At 52.3% G+C, this 16241-nt stretch overlaps 1 pseudogene; it reads left to right on the top strand.

Moving 5' to 3' along the window:
• Positions 1-16241, top strand: part of LOC112240740 — a 36638-nt pseudogene that overhangs the window by 7085 nt on the left and 13312 nt on the right.

The raw sequence follows: 16241 nt of genomic DNA, 5'->3' as shown, positions 1-16241 counted from the left end.
TCTGTCTCTCCCCGCTCTGTCTCTCTCTCCTCTGTCTCTCTCCCTCTGTCTCTCTCTCTCTGTCTCTCTCTCTCTGTCTCTCTCTCTCTGTCTCTCTCTCTGTCTCTCTCTCTCTCTCTGTCTCTCTCTCTCTGTCTCTCTCCATCTGTAGGTTGGGGAGCAGAACGTCCATACAGCGCTGTCTCTGGTTGGCTATGAGGCAGACCTGAGGAAGGCCATGGAGTACGTGTTTGGTTCTACGTTGGTGTGTGATACATTAGACAACGCCAAGCGAGTGGCCTTCGACAAGAGAGTCATGACCAAGACTGTTACTCTGGGAGGAGACGTCTTCGATCCTCAGGGGACGCTGAGCGGAGGTGAGACACACGACTCTGATGAAGACCGTTTTCTTTCTCTGTTCATGTTCTCTCTCTACCATCGTCTCCTTCTGTTTCTCCCTCTACCCTCTCTCTCCTCCTCTACCCTCTCCCTTCTCTCTCTACCATCGTCTCCTTCTGTTTCTCCCTCTACCCTCTCTCTCCTCCTCTACCCTCTCCCTTCTCTCTCTACCATCGTCTCCTTCTGTTTCTCCCTCCTCTACCCTCTCCCTTCTCTCTCTACCATCGTCTCCTTCTGTTTCTCCCTCCTCTACCCTCTCCCTTCTCTCTCTACCATCGTCTCCTTCTGTTTCTCCCTCCTCTACCCTCTCCCTTCTCTCTCTACCATCGTCTCCTTCTGTTTCTCCCTCCTCTACCCTCTCCCTTCTCTCTCTACCATCGTCTCCTTCTGTTTCTCCCTCCTCTACCCTCTCCCTTCTCTCTCTACCATCGTCTCCTTCTGTTTCTCCCTCCTCTACCCTCTCCCTTCTCTCTCTACCATCGTCTCCTTCTGTTTCTCCCTCCTCTACCCTCTCCCTTCTCTCTCTACCATCGTCTCCTTCTGTTTCTCCCTCCTCTACCCTCTCCCTTCTCTCTCTACCATCGTCTCCTTCTGTTTCTCCCTCCTCTACCCTCTCCCTTCTCTCTCTACCATCGTCTCCTTCTGTTTCTCCCTCCTCTACCCTCTCCCTTCTCTCTCTACCATCGTCTCCTTCTGTTTCTCCCTCCTCTACCCTCTCCCTTCTCTCTCTACCATCGTCTCCTTCTGTTTCTCCCTCCTCTACCCTCTCCCTTCTCTCTCTACCATCGTCTCCTTCTGTTTCTCCCTCCTCTACCCTCTCCTTCTCTCTCTACCATCGTCTCCTTCTGTTTCTCCCTCCTCTACCCTCTCCCTTCTCTCTCTACCATCGTCTCCTTCTGTTTCTCCCTCCTCTACCCTCTCCCTTCTCTCTCTACCATCGTCTCCTTCTGTTTCTCCCTCCTCTACCCTCTCCCTTCTCTCTCTACCATCGTCTCCTTCTGTTTCTCCCTCCTCTACCCTCTCCCTTCTCTCTCTACCATCGTCTCCTTCTGTTTCTCCCTCCTCTACCCTCTCCCTTCTCTCTCTACCATCGTCTCCTTCTGTTTCTCCCTCCTCTACCCTCTCCCTCTCTCTCTCTACCATCGTCTCCTTCTGTTTCTCCCTCCTCTACCCTCTCCTTCTCTCTCTACCATCGTCTCCTTCTGTTTCTCCCTCCTCTACCCTCTCCTTCTCTCTCTACCATCGTCTCCTTCTGTTTCTCCCTCCTCTACCCTCTCCCTTCTCTCTCTACCATCGTCTCCTTCTGTTTCTCCCTCCTCTCCCTCTCCCTTCTCTCTCTACCATCGTCTCCTTCTGTTTCTCCCTCCTCTACCCTCTCCCTTCTCTCTCTACCATCGTCTCCTTCTGTTTCTCCCTCCTCTACCCTCTCCCTTCTCTCTCTACCATCGTCTCCTTCTGTTTCTCCCTCCTCTACCCTCTCCCTTCTCTCTCTACCATCGTCTCCTTCTGTTTCTCTTCCTATTCCCCTTTCTGTCTCTCCCCCTCCAGTAACCTGTTGTCATGTGTCTCTCTCCCTCTAGGAGTCGGTCTGTGTGTGTCTCTCTCCCTGTAGGAGTCGGTCTGTGTGTCGTCATGTGTGTCTCTCTCCTGTAGGAGTCGGTCTGTGTGTCGTCATGTGTGTCTCTCTCCTGTAGGAGTCGGTCTGTGTGTCGTCATGTGTGTCTCTCTCCCTGTAGGAGTCGGTCTGTGTGTCGTCATGTGTGTCTCTCTCCCTGTAGGAGTCGGTCTGTGTGTCGTCATGTGTCTCTCTCCCTGTAGGAGTCGGTCTGTGTGTCGTCATGTGTGTCTCTCTCCCTGTAGGAGTCGGTCTGTGTGTCGTCATGTGTGTCTCTCTCCCTGTAGGAGTCGGTCTGTGTGTCGTCATGTGTGTCTCTCTCCTGTAGGAGTCGGTCTGTGTGTCGTCATGTGTGTCTCTCTCCCTGTAGGAGTCGGTCTGTGTGTCGTCATGTGTGTCTCTCCCTGTAGGAGTCGGTCTGTGTGTCGTCATGTGTGTCTCTCTCCCTGTAGGAGTCGGTCTGTGTGTCGTCATGTGTGTCTCTCTCCCTGTAGGAGTCGGTCTGTGTGTCGTCATGTGTCTCTCTCCCTGTAGGAGTCGGTCTGTGTGTCGTCATGTGTCTCTCTCCCTGTAGGAGTCGGTCTGTGTGTGGTCATGTGTCTCTCTCCCTGTAGGAGTCGGTCTGTGTGTCGTCATGTGTGTCTCTCTCCCTGTAGGAGTCGGTCTGTGTGTCGTCATGTGTGTCTCTCTCCCTGTAGGAGTCGGTCTGTGTGTCGTCATGTGTGTCTCTCTCCTGTAGGAGTCGGTCTGTGTGTCGTCATGTGTCTCTCTCCTGTAGGAGTCGGTCTGTGTGTCGTCATGTGTCTCTCTCCCTGTAGGAGTCGGTCTGTGTGTCGTCATGTGTCTCTCTCCCTGTAGGAGTCGGTCTGTGTGTCGTCATGTGTGTCTCTCTCCTGTAGGAGTCGGTCTGTGTGTCGTCATGTGTCTCTCTCCCTCTAGGAGTCGGTCTGTGTGTCGTCATGTGTGTCTCTCCCTGTAGGAGTCGGTCTGTGTGTCGTCATGTGTGTCTCTCCCTGTAGGAGTCGGTCTGTGTGTCGTCATGTGTCTCTCTCCTGTAGGAGTCGGTCTGTGTGTTGTCATGTGTCTCTCTCCTCTAGGAGTCGGTCTGTGTGTCGTCATGTGTGTCTCTCTCCCTGTAGGAGTCGGTCTGTGTGTCGTCATGTGTGTCTCTCTCCCTGTAGGAGTCGGTCTGTGTGTCGTCATGTGTGTCTCTCTCCTGTAGGAGTCGGTCTGTGTGTCGTCATGTGTCTCTCTCCCCTGTAGGAGTCGGTCTGTGTGTTGTCATGTGTCTCTCTCCTCTAGGAGTCGGTCTGTGTGTCGTCATGTGTGTCTCTCTCTCCCTGTAGGAGTCGGTCTGTGTGTCGTCATGTGTGTCTCTCTCTCCCTGTAGGAGTCGGTCTGTGTGTTGTCATGTGTGTCTCTCTCCCTCTAGGAGTCGGTCTGTGTGTCGTCATGTGTCTCTCTCTCCCTCTAGGAGTCGGTCTGTGTGTCGTCATGTGTGTCTCTCTCCCTGTAGGAGTCGGTCTGTGTGTTGTCATGTGTCTCTCTCCCTCTAGGAGTCGGTCTGTGTGTCGTCATGTGTCTCTCTCCCTGTAGGAGTCGGTCTGTGTGTCGTCATGTGTCTCTCTCCCTCTAGGAGTCGGTCTGTGTGTCGTCATGTGTCTCTCTCCCTCTAGGAGTCGGTCTGTGTGTTGTCATGTGTCTCTCTCCCTGTAGGAGTCGGTCTGTGTGTCGTCATGTGTCTCTCCCTCTAGGAGTCAGTCTGTGTGTTGTCATGTGTCTCTCTCCCTCTAGGAGTCAGTCTGTGTGTTGTCATGTGTCTCTCTCCCTCTAGGAGTCGGTCTGTGTGTTGTCATGTGTCTCTCTCCCTCTAGGAGTCGGTCTGTGTGTTGTCATGTGTCTCTCTCCTTCCCTCCTCGGTAATGTGGTGTTTATTTTCCGTCTCCCTGTAGGAGCCCGTTCCCAGTCGGCCTCCGTGTTGTCCAGTCTCCAGGAGCTGAGAGAGGTTCAGGACAGTCTGTCAGCCACGGAGACGGAGCTACAGGCCCTGGACAAACAACTGTCTGGTCTCAAGGGGACCGCTGAGAGGTGGCTGCCCTGAAACATTTACTATGGAGCTTTAGGAGTTCAGCTAATTCAATGTTTCTGAAACATTTCTCTATATATTCCTTCTCTCTCCCCCATCCCACCTCGCTCTCTCTCCCCCTCTACCCTCTCTCTCCCTCCTCTACCCTCTCTCTCCCTCCTCTACCTTCTCCCTTTACCCTCTCCCTCCTCTACCCTCTCTCTCTCCTCCTCTACCTTCTCCCTTTACCCTCTCCCTCCTCTACCCTCTCTCTCTCCCCCCTTTACCCTCTCTCTCCTCCTCCTCTACCTTCTCCTTTACCCTCTCCCTCCTCTACCCTCTCTCTCTCCCCTCCTCTACCCTCTCTCTCCCCTCCCTCCCTCCACCCTCTCTCTCTCCCTCCCTCCCTCCACCCTCTCTCTCCCTCCCTCCCTCCACTCTCCCTCTCCCTCCTCTACCCTCTCTCTCTCTCCCTCCTCTACCCTCTCTCCCTCTCCCTCCTCTACCCTCTCTCTCTCTCCCTCCTCCTCTCCCTCTCTCTCCTCTCCCCTCCTCTACCCTCTCTCTCTCTCCCTCCTCTACCCTCTCTCTCTCTCCCTCCTCTACCCTCTCTCTCTCTCTCCCTCCTCTACCCTCTCTCTCTCTCCCTCCTCTACCCTCTCTCTCTCTCCCTCCCTCTCTCCTCTCTCTCTCCCTCCTCTCCCTCTCTCTCTCCCTCCTCCCTCCTCTACCCTCTCTCTCTCCCCTCCTCTACCCTCTCTCTCTCTCTCTCTCTCTCCCTCTACCCTCTCTCTCTCCCTCTACCCTCTCTCTCTCTCTCCCTCCTCTACCCTCTCTCTCTCTCTCTCTCTCTCCCTCTCCCTCTCTCTCTCTCTCCCTCTACCCTCTCTCTCTCTCTCCCTCCTCTACCCTCTCTCTCTCTCTCCCTCCTCTACCCTCTCTCTCCCCTCCCTCCCTCCTCTACCCTCTCTCTCTCTCCCTCTACCCTCTCTCTCCTCTCCCTCCTCTACCCTCTCTCTCCCCTCTCCCTCCTCTACCCTCTCTCTCCCCTCCCTCCCTCCTCTACCCTCTCTCTCCCCCTCCCTCCCTCCTCTACCCTCTCTCTCCCTTCCCTCCCTCCTCTACCCTCTCTCTCCCCTCCCTCCCTCCTCTACCCTCTCTCTCTCCCTCCCTCCCTCCTCTACCCTCTCTCTCCCCTCCCTCCCTCCTCTCCCTCCCTCTCCCTCCCTCCACCCCCTCTCTCTCCCTCCCTCCCTCCTCTACCCTCTCTCCCCTCTCCCTCCTCTACCCTCTCTCTCCCCTCCCTCCCTCCTCTACCCTCTCTCTCCCCCCTCTCCCTCCTCTACCCTCTCTCTCCCCTCTCCCTCCTCTACCCTCTCTCTCCCCTCCCTCCCTCCTCTACCCTCTCTCTCCCCTCCCTCCCTCCTCTCTACCCTCTCTCTCCCCTCCCTCCCTCCTCTACCCTCTCTCTCCCCTCCCTCCCTCCTCTACCCTCTCTCTCCCCTCCCTCCCTCCTCCTACCCTCTCTCTCCCCTCCCTCCCTCCTCTACCCTCTCTCTCCCCTCCCTCCCTCCTCTACCCTCTCTCTACCCTCCCTCTCCCTCCTCTACCCTCTCTCTCCCCTCTCCCTCCTCTCCCTCCTCTCCCTCTCCCTCCCTCCTCTCTACCCTCTCTCTCCCTCCCTCCCTCCTCTACCCTCCTCTCCCCTCCCTCCCTCCTCTACCCTCTCTCTCTCCCTCCCTCCCTCCTCTACCCTCTCTCTCCCCTCCTCCCTCCTCTACCCTCTCTCTCCCTCTCCCTCCCTCCCTCCTCTACCCTCTCTCTCCCCTCTCTCCCTCCTCTACCCTCTCTCTCCCCTCCCTCCTCTACCCTCTCTCCCCCTCTCTCTCCCTCTCCCTCCCTCCCTCTACCCTCTCTCTCCCTCCCTCCCTCCTCTCCACCCTCTCCCTCCCTCCACCCTCTCTCTCCCCCCTCTCCCTCCCCTCTACCCTCTCCTCTACCCTACCCTCTCTCTCCTCCTCTACCCTCTCCCTCCTCTACCCTCTCCCTCCTCTACCCTCTCTCTCCCTCTCTCTCCCTCCCCCTCCCTCCACCCTCTCTCTCCCTCCCTCCCTCCACCCTCTCTCTCCCTCCCTCCCTCCACCCTCCCTCTCCCTCCTCTACCCTCTCCTCTCCCTCTCTACCCTCTCCCTCCTCTACCCTCCCTCCTCCTCTACCCTCTCCCTCCTCTACCCTCTCTCCTCTCCCCTCCCTCCCTCCCTCCTCCTCTACCCTCTCCCTCCTCTACCCTCTCCCTCCTCTACCCTCTCCCTCCTCTACCCTCTCCCTCCTCTACCCTCCCCTCCTCTACCCTCTCTCTCTCCTCCTCTACCCTCTCTCTCCCTCCTCTACCCTCTCTCTCCCTCCTCTACCCTCTCTCTCTCCTCTACCCTCTCCCTCCTCTACCCTCTCCCTCTCCTCTACCCTCTCTCTCCCTCTCTACCTCCTCTACCCTCTACCCTCTCTCTGTCTCCTCCTCTACCCTCTCTCCTCTCCCTCCTCCCTCCCTCTCTCCTCTCCCTCCCTCCCTCCCCCTCCCTCCTCCCTCTCTCTCCCTCCTCTACCCTCTCCCCTCCTCTACCCTCTCTCTCCCCTCTACCTCCCCTCTCCCCCTCCCTCTCTCTCCCTCTCTCTCCTCCTCTACCCTCTCCCTCCTCCTCTACTCCCCTCCCTCCTCTACCCTCTCCACCCTCTCTCCCTCCACCCTCTACCCTCTCCCCCTCCTCTACCCCCTCCCTCCTCTACCCTTTACCCTCTACTCTTTACCCTCTCCTTCCTCTACCTTCTCCCTCCTCTACCCTTTACTCTCTCCTCTCCTCTCTGCTCTCTCCCTCCTCTGCTCTCTCCCTCCCTCCTCTCCTCCCTCTAGGTATCGTTTGTTAAAGCAGCAGTTAGACATGAAGACAGAAGAGTTAGATATTCTCCAGGTTAAACTCCATCAGAGCTCCTTCCATAAACAACAGGAAGAACTGAAGATGTTACTGAAGACCATCGGTGAGCACACACACACACACACACACACACTCACTCTCTCACTCACTCTCACTCACTCACTCACTCACTCACTCACTCACTCACTCACTCACTCACTCACTCACTCACTCACTCACTCTCTCTCACACACACACTCACTCACTCACTGTTCTTCAACATATTTTTGAAGGTGGGACAACACTTGATCCCAAAGAGTTGAACTGTGAGGTGGAAAAATGATGTAGTTATGTTTTATTTGTTGGATACGTAACAATTATTTAGTTAATAACAAACAGTAAGGTATTTGTGCCCTCCTCATGCTGAGTTTTATAGTGTCCACTCTAGCTTCCTGTAGCTAGTCTGTGTCGGACATGGGGTTTACTAGAGGTAGCTTGAAGCTGACGATTGATTGACTTGGTGATTAAACCTACCGCTGGTATTCCTGTGACAGGAAGTGAGGTGGTATTTAAACCTACCGCTGGTATTCCTGTGACAGGAAGTGAGGTGGTATTTAAACCTACCGCTGGTATTCCTGTGACAGGAAGTGGGGTGGTATTTAAACCTACCGCTGGTATTCCAGTGACAGGAAGTGGGGTGGTATTTAAACATCTAGCTGGTATTCCAGTGACAGGAAGTGAGGTGGTATTTAAACCTACCGCTGGTATTCCTGTGACAGGAAGTGAGGTGGTATTTAAACCTACAGCTGGTATTCCTGTGACAGGAAGTGGGATGTTATTTAAACCTACAGCAGGTATTCCAGTGACAGGAAGTGGGGTGGTATTTAAACCTACCGCTGGTATTCCTGTGACAGGAAGTGAGGTGGTTGTAACAGAGAGAGAGGAGTAGAACAAAGCCCTCAATGATTCTTAGACTTCCTGGTATCTGGGAAATTAGGTCAGGGGTCGGGGGGTTAAGATAAAAACAGGATGAACCCAAAGTGGCTGATTTGATCGTTTTTGTTTTTCACAAAACCTGTTACTTTAAATAGCAAATGGTGTTGGCACTTGCTGTCTCGCCAACAGCTGGCAGGATACAGTGGACAGATCATCATGTCACCAGAATAAGACCCTCTGTTTATTGGAAAGGAGCATCAAACTCATCACCTTTTCACTTTCATCATCCTGTGAAGTTCATCATCATCGTTTATTTAATCTGTAGCCTCATTAAACTGCATGTTATCCTGAGTCGTAGCGGGAGGACCAGACACCACGTCACAGCGTGACACCACGTCACACACCACGTCACAGCGTGACTCCATGTCACACCACGTCACAGCGTGACACCACGTCACACACCACGTCACAGCGTGACACCACGTCACACACCACGTCCACAGCGTGACACCACGTCACACACCACGTCACAGCGTGACTCCATGTCACACACCACGTCACACACCACGTCACACACCACGTCACACACCACGTCACACACCACGTCACAGCGTGACACCACGTCACACACCACGTCACACCACCACGTCACAGCGTGACACCACGTCACACACCACGTCACAGCGTGACTCCACGTCACACACCACGTCACAGCGTGACACCACGTCACACACCACGTCCACAGCGTGACTCCACGTCACACACCACGTCACAGCGTGACTCCACGTCACACACCACGCGTCACAGCGTGACTCCATGTCACACACCACGTCACAGCGTGACTCCACGTCACACACCACGTGACACAGACCACGTCACAGCGCGTGACACCACGTCACAGCGCGTGACACCACGTCACACACCACGTCACAGCGTGACTCCACGTCACACACCACGTCACAGCGTGACACCACGTCACACACCACGTCACAGCGTGACACCACGTCACAGCGTGACACCACGTCACACACCACGTCACAGCGTGACACCACGTCACACACACCACGTCACAGCGTGACTCCACGTCACACACCACGTCACAGCGTGACTCCACGTCACACACCACGACTCACAGCGTGACTCCACGTCACACACCACGTCACAGCGTGACTCCACGTCACACACCACGTCAGCGTGACTCCACGTCACACACCACGTCACAGCGTGACTCCACGTCACACACCACGTCACAGCGTGACTCCACGTCACACACCACGTCACAGCGTGACACCACGTCACACACCACGTCACAGCGTGACTCCACGTCACACACCACGTCACAGCGTGACACCACGTCACACACCACGTCACAGCGTGACTCCACGTTGAGTTCCATATGATGGTTATTATACTGTATCGATATTTACACCTTTAAAGACGTTTCCACCTCCCATTTCTCACATTATTACATTTAACCAACATGGAACAGATCCCACCATGTCAAACAAACACATTTTATCCGTCGGCATTTTAAACTTCCTGTTAATACAGTATGACTCACATTTAAAGTGTGTGTGTGTGTCTCTCTCTCTCTCAGAGGAGTGTGAGGAGACCCTGCGCAGCAGTAAGGAGGTCCAGAAGAAGGCAGATGAGAAGTACAAGGTCAGATTATCCCCATTGGTCATGTCTGGACCTATCAGTGGTCTCCATTCAGGTTCACATGGGTCATGTCTGGACCTATCAGGGGTCTGCATTTAGGATCACATGCTACCAGAATTTTGCAACCCTACCCTGAGATAATGTATGCCATTTAGCAAACCTAATTACCCCCCCTCCTTCCTCCCCTCCCAATTAAAATAAATATATTACAGAGTTTAATTTGGTTTAAGTGCCTTGCTCAGCGGCACATTGGCTCAGGTATTTAAACCAGTGTCCTTTCGGTTACTGGCCCCATGTTCTTAACCACTAGGCTACCTGGCGCCCTTATAAAGCCAGTTAGTCATCCGTGCATAATTTGTTTTTTCCCCATATGAATGGGTCTCGGGAACCCTCTGTCCTGGCTCTGTTGATGTGGTGGTAAACCTCTCTCTGTTGATGTGGTGTTAAACCTCTCTTTGTTGATGTGGTGGTAAACCTCTCTCTGTTGATGTGGTGTTAAACCTCTCCTCTGATGTGGTGTTAACCCTCTCCTCTCTCTGATGTGGTGTTAACCCTCTGTTGATGTGGTGTTAACCCTCTCCTCTCTCTGTTGATGTGGTGTTAACCCTCTCCTCTCTGTTGATGTGGTGTTAACCCTCTCCTCTCCTGTTGATGTGGTGTTAACCCTCTCCTCTCTCTGTTGATGTGGTGTTAACCCTCTCCTCTCTCTGTTGATGTGGTGTTAACCCTCTCCTCTCCTGTTGATGTGGTGTTAACCCTCTCCTCTCTGATGTGGTGTTAACCCTCTCCTCTCTCTGTTGATGTGGTGTTAACCCTCTCCTCTCTCTGTTGATGTGGTGTTAACCCTCTCCTCTCTCTGTTGATGTGGTGTTAACCCTCTCCTCTCTCTGTTGATGTGGTGTTAACCCTCTCCTCTCCTGTTGATGTGGTGTTAACCCTCTCCTCTCTGTTGATGTGGTGTTAACCCTCTCTCTCTCTCTCTGTTGATGTGGTGTTAACCCTCTCCTCTCTGTTGATGTGTGTTAACCCTCTCTCTCCTGTTGATGTGGTGTTAACCCTCTCCTCTGTTGATGTGGTGTTAACCTCTCTCCTCTGTTGATGTGGTGTTAACCCTCTCCTGTTGATGTGGTGTTAACCCTCTCCTCTCTGTTGATGTGGTGTTAACCCTCTCCTCTCTCTGTTGATGTGGTGTTAACCCTCCTCCCCTCTCTCTGTTGATGTGGTGTTAACCCTCTCCTCTCTCTGTTGATGTGGTGTTAACCCTCTCCTCTCTCTGTTGATGTGGTGTTAACCCTCTCCTCTCCTGTTGATGTGGTGTTAACCCTCTCCTCTCCTGTCTGATGTGGTGTTAACCCTCTCTCTCTCTGTTGATGTGGTGTTAACCCTCTCCTCTCTCTGTTGATGATGGTGTTAACCCTCTCCTCTCTCTGTTGATGTGGTGTTAACCCTCTCCTCTCTCTGTTGATGTGGTGTTAACCCTCTCCTCTCTCTGATGTGGTGTTAACCCTCTCCTCTCTCTGTTGATGTGGTGTTAACCCTCTCTTTGTTGATGTGGTGTTAAACCTCTCTCTGTTGATGTGGTGTTAAACCTCTCTCTGTTGATGTGGTGTTAAACCTCTCTCTGTTGATGTGGTGTTAAACCTCTCTCTGTTGATGTGGTGGTAAACCTCTCCTCTCTGTTGATGTGGTGTTAAACCTCTCTCTGTTGATGTGGTGGTAAACCTCTCCTTGTTGATGTGGTGTTAAACCTCTCCTCTCCTGTTGATGTGGTGTTAACCCTCTCCTCTCTCTGATGTGGTGTTAACCCTCTCCTCTCCTGTTGATGTGGTGTTAACCCTCTCCTCTCTCTGTTGATGTGGTGTTAACCCTCTCCTCTCTGTTGATGTGGTGTTAACCCTCTCCTCTCCTGTTGATGTGGTGTTAACCCTCTCCTCTCTCTCTCTGTTGATGTGGTGTTAACCTCTCTCCTGTTGATGTGGTGTTAACCCTCTCCTCTCTCTGATGTGGTGTTAACCCTCTCCTCTCTCTGTTGATGTGGTGTTAACCCTCTCCTGTTGATGTGGTGTTAACCCTCTCCTCTCTGTTGATGTGGTGTTAACCCTCTCTCCTCTCCTCTCTGTTGATGTGGTGTTAACCCTCTCCTCTCTCTGTTGATGTGGTGTTAACCCTCTCCTCTCTCTGTTGATGTGGTGTTAACCCTCTCTCTGTTGATGTGGTGTTAACCTCTCCTCTCTGTTGATGTGGTGTTAACCCTCTCCTCTCTGATGTGGTGTTAACCCTCTCCTCTCTCTGTTGATGTGGTGTTAACCCTCTCCTCTCTCTGATGATGTGTGTTAACCCTCTCCTCTCTGTTGATGTGGTGTTAACCCTCTCCTCTCTCTGTTGATGTGGTGTTAACCCTCTCCTCTCTCTGTTGATGTGGTGTTAACCCTCTCCTCTCTCTGATGATGTGGTGTTAACCCTCTCCTCTCCTGTTGATGTGGTGTTAACCCTCTCCTCTCTCTGTTGATGTGGTGTTAACCCTCTCCTCCCTGTTGATGTGGTGTTAACCCTCTCCTCTCTCTGTTGATGTGGTGTTAACCCTCTCCTCTCTCTGTTGATGTGGTGTTAACCCTCTCCTCTCTCTGATGTGGTGTTAACCCTCTCCTCTCTCTGATGTGGTGTTAACCCTCTCCTCTCTCTGATGTGGTGTTAACCCTCTCCTCTCTGTTGATGTGGTGTTAACCCTCTCCTCTCTCTGTTGATGTGGTGTGGTGTTAACCCTCTCCTCTCTCTGTTGATGTGGTGTTAACCCTCTCCTCTCTGTTGATGTGGTGTTAACTCTCTGTTGATGTGGTGTTAACCCTCTCCTCTCTGATGTGGTGTTAACCCTCTCCTCTCTCTGTTGATGTGGTGTTAACCCTCTCCTCTCTCTGTTGATGTGGTGTTAACCCTCTCTTTGTTGATGTGGTGGTAAACCTCTCCTCTCCTGTTGATGTGGTGTTAACCCTCTCTTTGTTGATGTGGTGTTAACCCTCTCCTCTCTCTGATGTGGTGTTAACCCTCTCCTCTCTCTGATGTGGTGTTAACCCTCTCCTCTCCTGTTGATGTGGTGTTAACCCTCTCTTTGTTGATGTGGTGTTAACCCTCTCCTCTCTCTGATGTGGTGTTAACCCTCTCCTCTCTCTGTTGATGTGGTGTTAACCCTCTCCTCTCTGTTGATGTGGTGTTAACCCTCTCCTCTCTGTTGATGTGGTGTTAACCCTCTCTCTGTTGATGTGGTGTTAACCCTCTCCTCTCTGTTGATGTGGTGTTATGTGATGTGGTGTTAACCCTCTCCTCTCTCTGTGTAACCCTCTCCTCTCTCTGTTGATGTGGTGTTAACCCTCTCCTGTTGATGTGGTGTTAACCCTCTCTGTCTGTTGATGTGGTGTTAACCCTCTCCTCTCCTGTTGATGTGGTGTTAACCCTCTCCTCTCTCCCTCTCTGTTGATGTGGTGTTAACCCTCTCCTCTCTCTGTTGATGTGGTGTTAACCCTCTCCTCTCTGATGTGGTGTTAACCCTCTCCTCTCTCTGATGTGGTGTTAACCCTCTCCTCTCTGTGATGTGGTGTTAACCCTCTCCTCTCTGATGTGGTGTTATCTCCTCTCCTGTTGATGTGGTGTTAACCCTCTCCTCTCTGATGTGGTGTTAACCCTCTCTCTCTGATGTGGTGTTAACCCTCTCCTCTCTCTGTTGATGTGGTGTTAACCCTCTCCTCTCTGTTGATGTGGTGTTAACCCTCTCCTCTCTCTGTTGATGTGGTGTTAACCCTCTCCTCTCTCTGTGTGTGTGTTAACCCTCTCCTCTCTCTGTTGATGTGGTGTTAACCCTCTCCTCTCTCTGTTGATGTGGTGTTAACCCTCTCCTCTCTCTGTTGATGTGGTGTTAACCCTCTCCTCTCTCTGTTGATGTGGTGTTAACCCTCTCCTCTCTGTGATGTGGTGTTAACCCTCTCCTCTCTGTTGATGTGGTGTTAACCCTCTCCTCTCTCTGTTGATGTGGTGTTAACCCTCTCCTCTCCTGTTGATGTGGTGTTAACCCTCTCCTCTCTCTGTTGATGTGGTGTTAACCCTCTCCTCTCTCTGTTGATGTGGTGTTAACCTCTCTCTGATGTGGTGTTAACCTCCTCTCCTCCCTCTCTGTTGATGTGGTGGTGTTAACCCTCTCCTCTGATGTGGTGTTAACCCTCTCTGATGTGGTGTTAACCCTCTCCTCTCCTGTTGATGTGGTGTTAACCCTCTCCTCTCTCTGATGTGGTGTTAACCCTCTCTCTCTGATGTGGTGTTAACCCTCTCCTCTCTCTGTTGATGTGGTGTTAACCCTCTCCTCTCTGTTGATGTGGTGTTAACCCTCTCCTCTCTCTGTTGATGTGGTGTTAACCCTCTCCTCTCTGTTGATGTGGTGTTAACCCTCTCCTCTCTCTGTTGATGTGGTGTTAACCCTCTCCTCTCTGTTGATGTGGTGTTAACCCTCTCCTGTTGATGTGGTGTTAACCCTCTCTCTCTGTTGATGTGGTGATGTGGTGTTAACCCTCTCCTCTCCTGTTGATGTGGTGTTAACCCTCTCCTCTCTCTGTTGATGTGGTGTTAACCCTCTCTCTGTTGATGTGGTGTTAACCCTCTCTCTCTGTTGATGTGGTGTTAACCCTCTCCTCTCTCTGATGATGTGGTGTTAACCCTCTCCTCTCTCTGTTGATGTGGTGTTAACCCTCTCCTCTCTCTCCCTCTCCTCTCTGTTGATGTGGTGTTAACCCTCTCCTCTCTGTGATGTGGTGTTAACCCTCTCCTCTCTGTTGATGTGGTGTTAACCCTCTCCTCTCTGTTGATGTGGTGTTAACCCTCTCCTCTCTCTGATGTGGTGTTAACCCTCTCCTCTCTCTGTTGATGTGGTGTTAACCCTCTCCTCTCTGTTGATGTGGTGTTAACCCTCTCCTCTCTCTGTTGATGTGGTGTTAACCCTCTCCTCTCTCTGATGTGGTGTTAACCCTCTCCTCTCCTCCCTCTCCTCTCTCTGATGATGGTGTTAACCCTCTCCTCTCTGTTGATGTGGTGTTAACCCTCTCCTCTCTCTGTTGATGTGGTGTTAACCCTCTCCTCTCTGTTGATGTGGTGTTAACCCTCTCCTCTCTGTTGATGTGGTGTTAACCCTCTCCTCTCTCTGATGTGGTGTTAACCCTCTCCTCTCTCTGTTGATGTGGTGTTAACCCTCTCCTCTCTCTGATGTGGTGTTAACCCTCTCCTCTCTGTGATGTGGTGTTAACCCTCTCCTCTCTCTGATGTGGTGTTAACCCTCTCCTCTCTGTTGATGTGGTGTTAACCCTCTCCTCTCTCTGTTGATGTGGTGTTAACCCTCTCCTCCCTCTGTCTGATGTGGTGTTAACCCTCTCCTCTCTGTTGATGTGGTGTTAACCCTCTCCTCTCTGTTGATGTGTGTTAACCCTCTCCTCTCCTGTTGATGTGGTGTTAACCCTCTCCTCTCTGATGTGGTGTTAACCCTCTCCTCTCTCCCTCTCCTCTCCTGTTGATGTGGTGTTAACCCTCTCCTCTCTGTTGATGTGGTGTTAACCCTCTCCTCTCCTCTCCTCTTGATGTGGTGTTAACCCTCTCCTCTCTCTGTTGATGTGGTGTTAACCCTCTCCTCTCTGTTGATGTGGTGGTGTTAACCCTCTCCTCTCCTGTTGATGTGGTGTTAACCCTCTCCTCTCTGTGATGTGGTGTTAACCCTCTCCTCTCTCTGTTGATGTGGTGTTAACCCTCTCCTCTCTCTGATGTGGTGTTAACTCCTCTCTGTTGATGTGGTGTTAACCCTCTCCTCTCTGTGATGTGGTGTTAACCCTCTCCTCTCCTGTTGATGTGGTGTTAACCCTCTCCTCTCTCTGATGTGGTGTTAACCCTCTCCTCTCTCTGATGTGGTGTTAACCCTCTCCTCTCCTCTGATGTGGTGTTAACCCTCTCCTCTCTCTGTTGATGTGGTGTTAACCCTCTCCTCTCTGATGTGGTGTTAACCCTCTCCTCTCTCTGTGATGTGGTGTTAACCCTCTCCTCTCTCTGATGATGGTGTTAACCCTCTCCTCTCTCTGATGTGGTGTTAACCCTCTCCTCTCTCTTGATGTGGTGTTAACCCTCTCCTCTCTCTGTTGATGTGGTGTTAACCCTCTCCTCTCTGTTGATGTGGTGTTAACCCTCTCCTCTCTCTGTTGATGTGGTGTTAACCCTCTCCTCTCCTGTTGATGTGGTGTTAACCCTCTCCTCTCTCTGATGTGGTGTTAACCCTCTCCTCTCCTGTTGATGTGGTGTTAACCCTCTCCTCTCTCTGATGTGGTGTTAACCCTCTCCTCTCTGTGATGTGGTGTTAACCCTCTCCTCTCTCTGATGTGGTGTTAACCCTCTCCTCTCTCTGTTGTGGTGTTAACCCTCTCCTCTCTCTGTTGATGTGGTGTTAACCCTCTCCTGATGTGGTGTTAACTCTCCTGTTGATGTGGTGTTAACCCTCTCCTCTCTGTTGATGTGGTGTTAACCCTCTCCTCTCCTGTTGATGTGGTGTTAACCCTCTCCTCTCTCTGTTGATGTGGTGTTAACCCTCTCCTCTCCCTCTGTTGATGTGGTGTTAACCCTCTCCTCTCTGATGTGATGTGATGTGTTAACCCTCTCCTCTCTC

This window comes from Oncorhynchus tshawytscha, unplaced genomic scaffold (assembly GCF_018296145.1).
Source record: "Oncorhynchus tshawytscha isolate Ot180627B unplaced genomic scaffold, Otsh_v2.0 Un_contig_852_pilon_pilon, whole genome shotgun sequence".
NCBI lineage: Eukaryota > Metazoa > Chordata > Actinopteri > Salmoniformes > Salmonidae > Oncorhynchus > Oncorhynchus tshawytscha.
The sequence above is the reverse complement of the archived record's forward strand: the minus strand, read 5'-3'. Positions and strand labels throughout refer to the sequence as shown.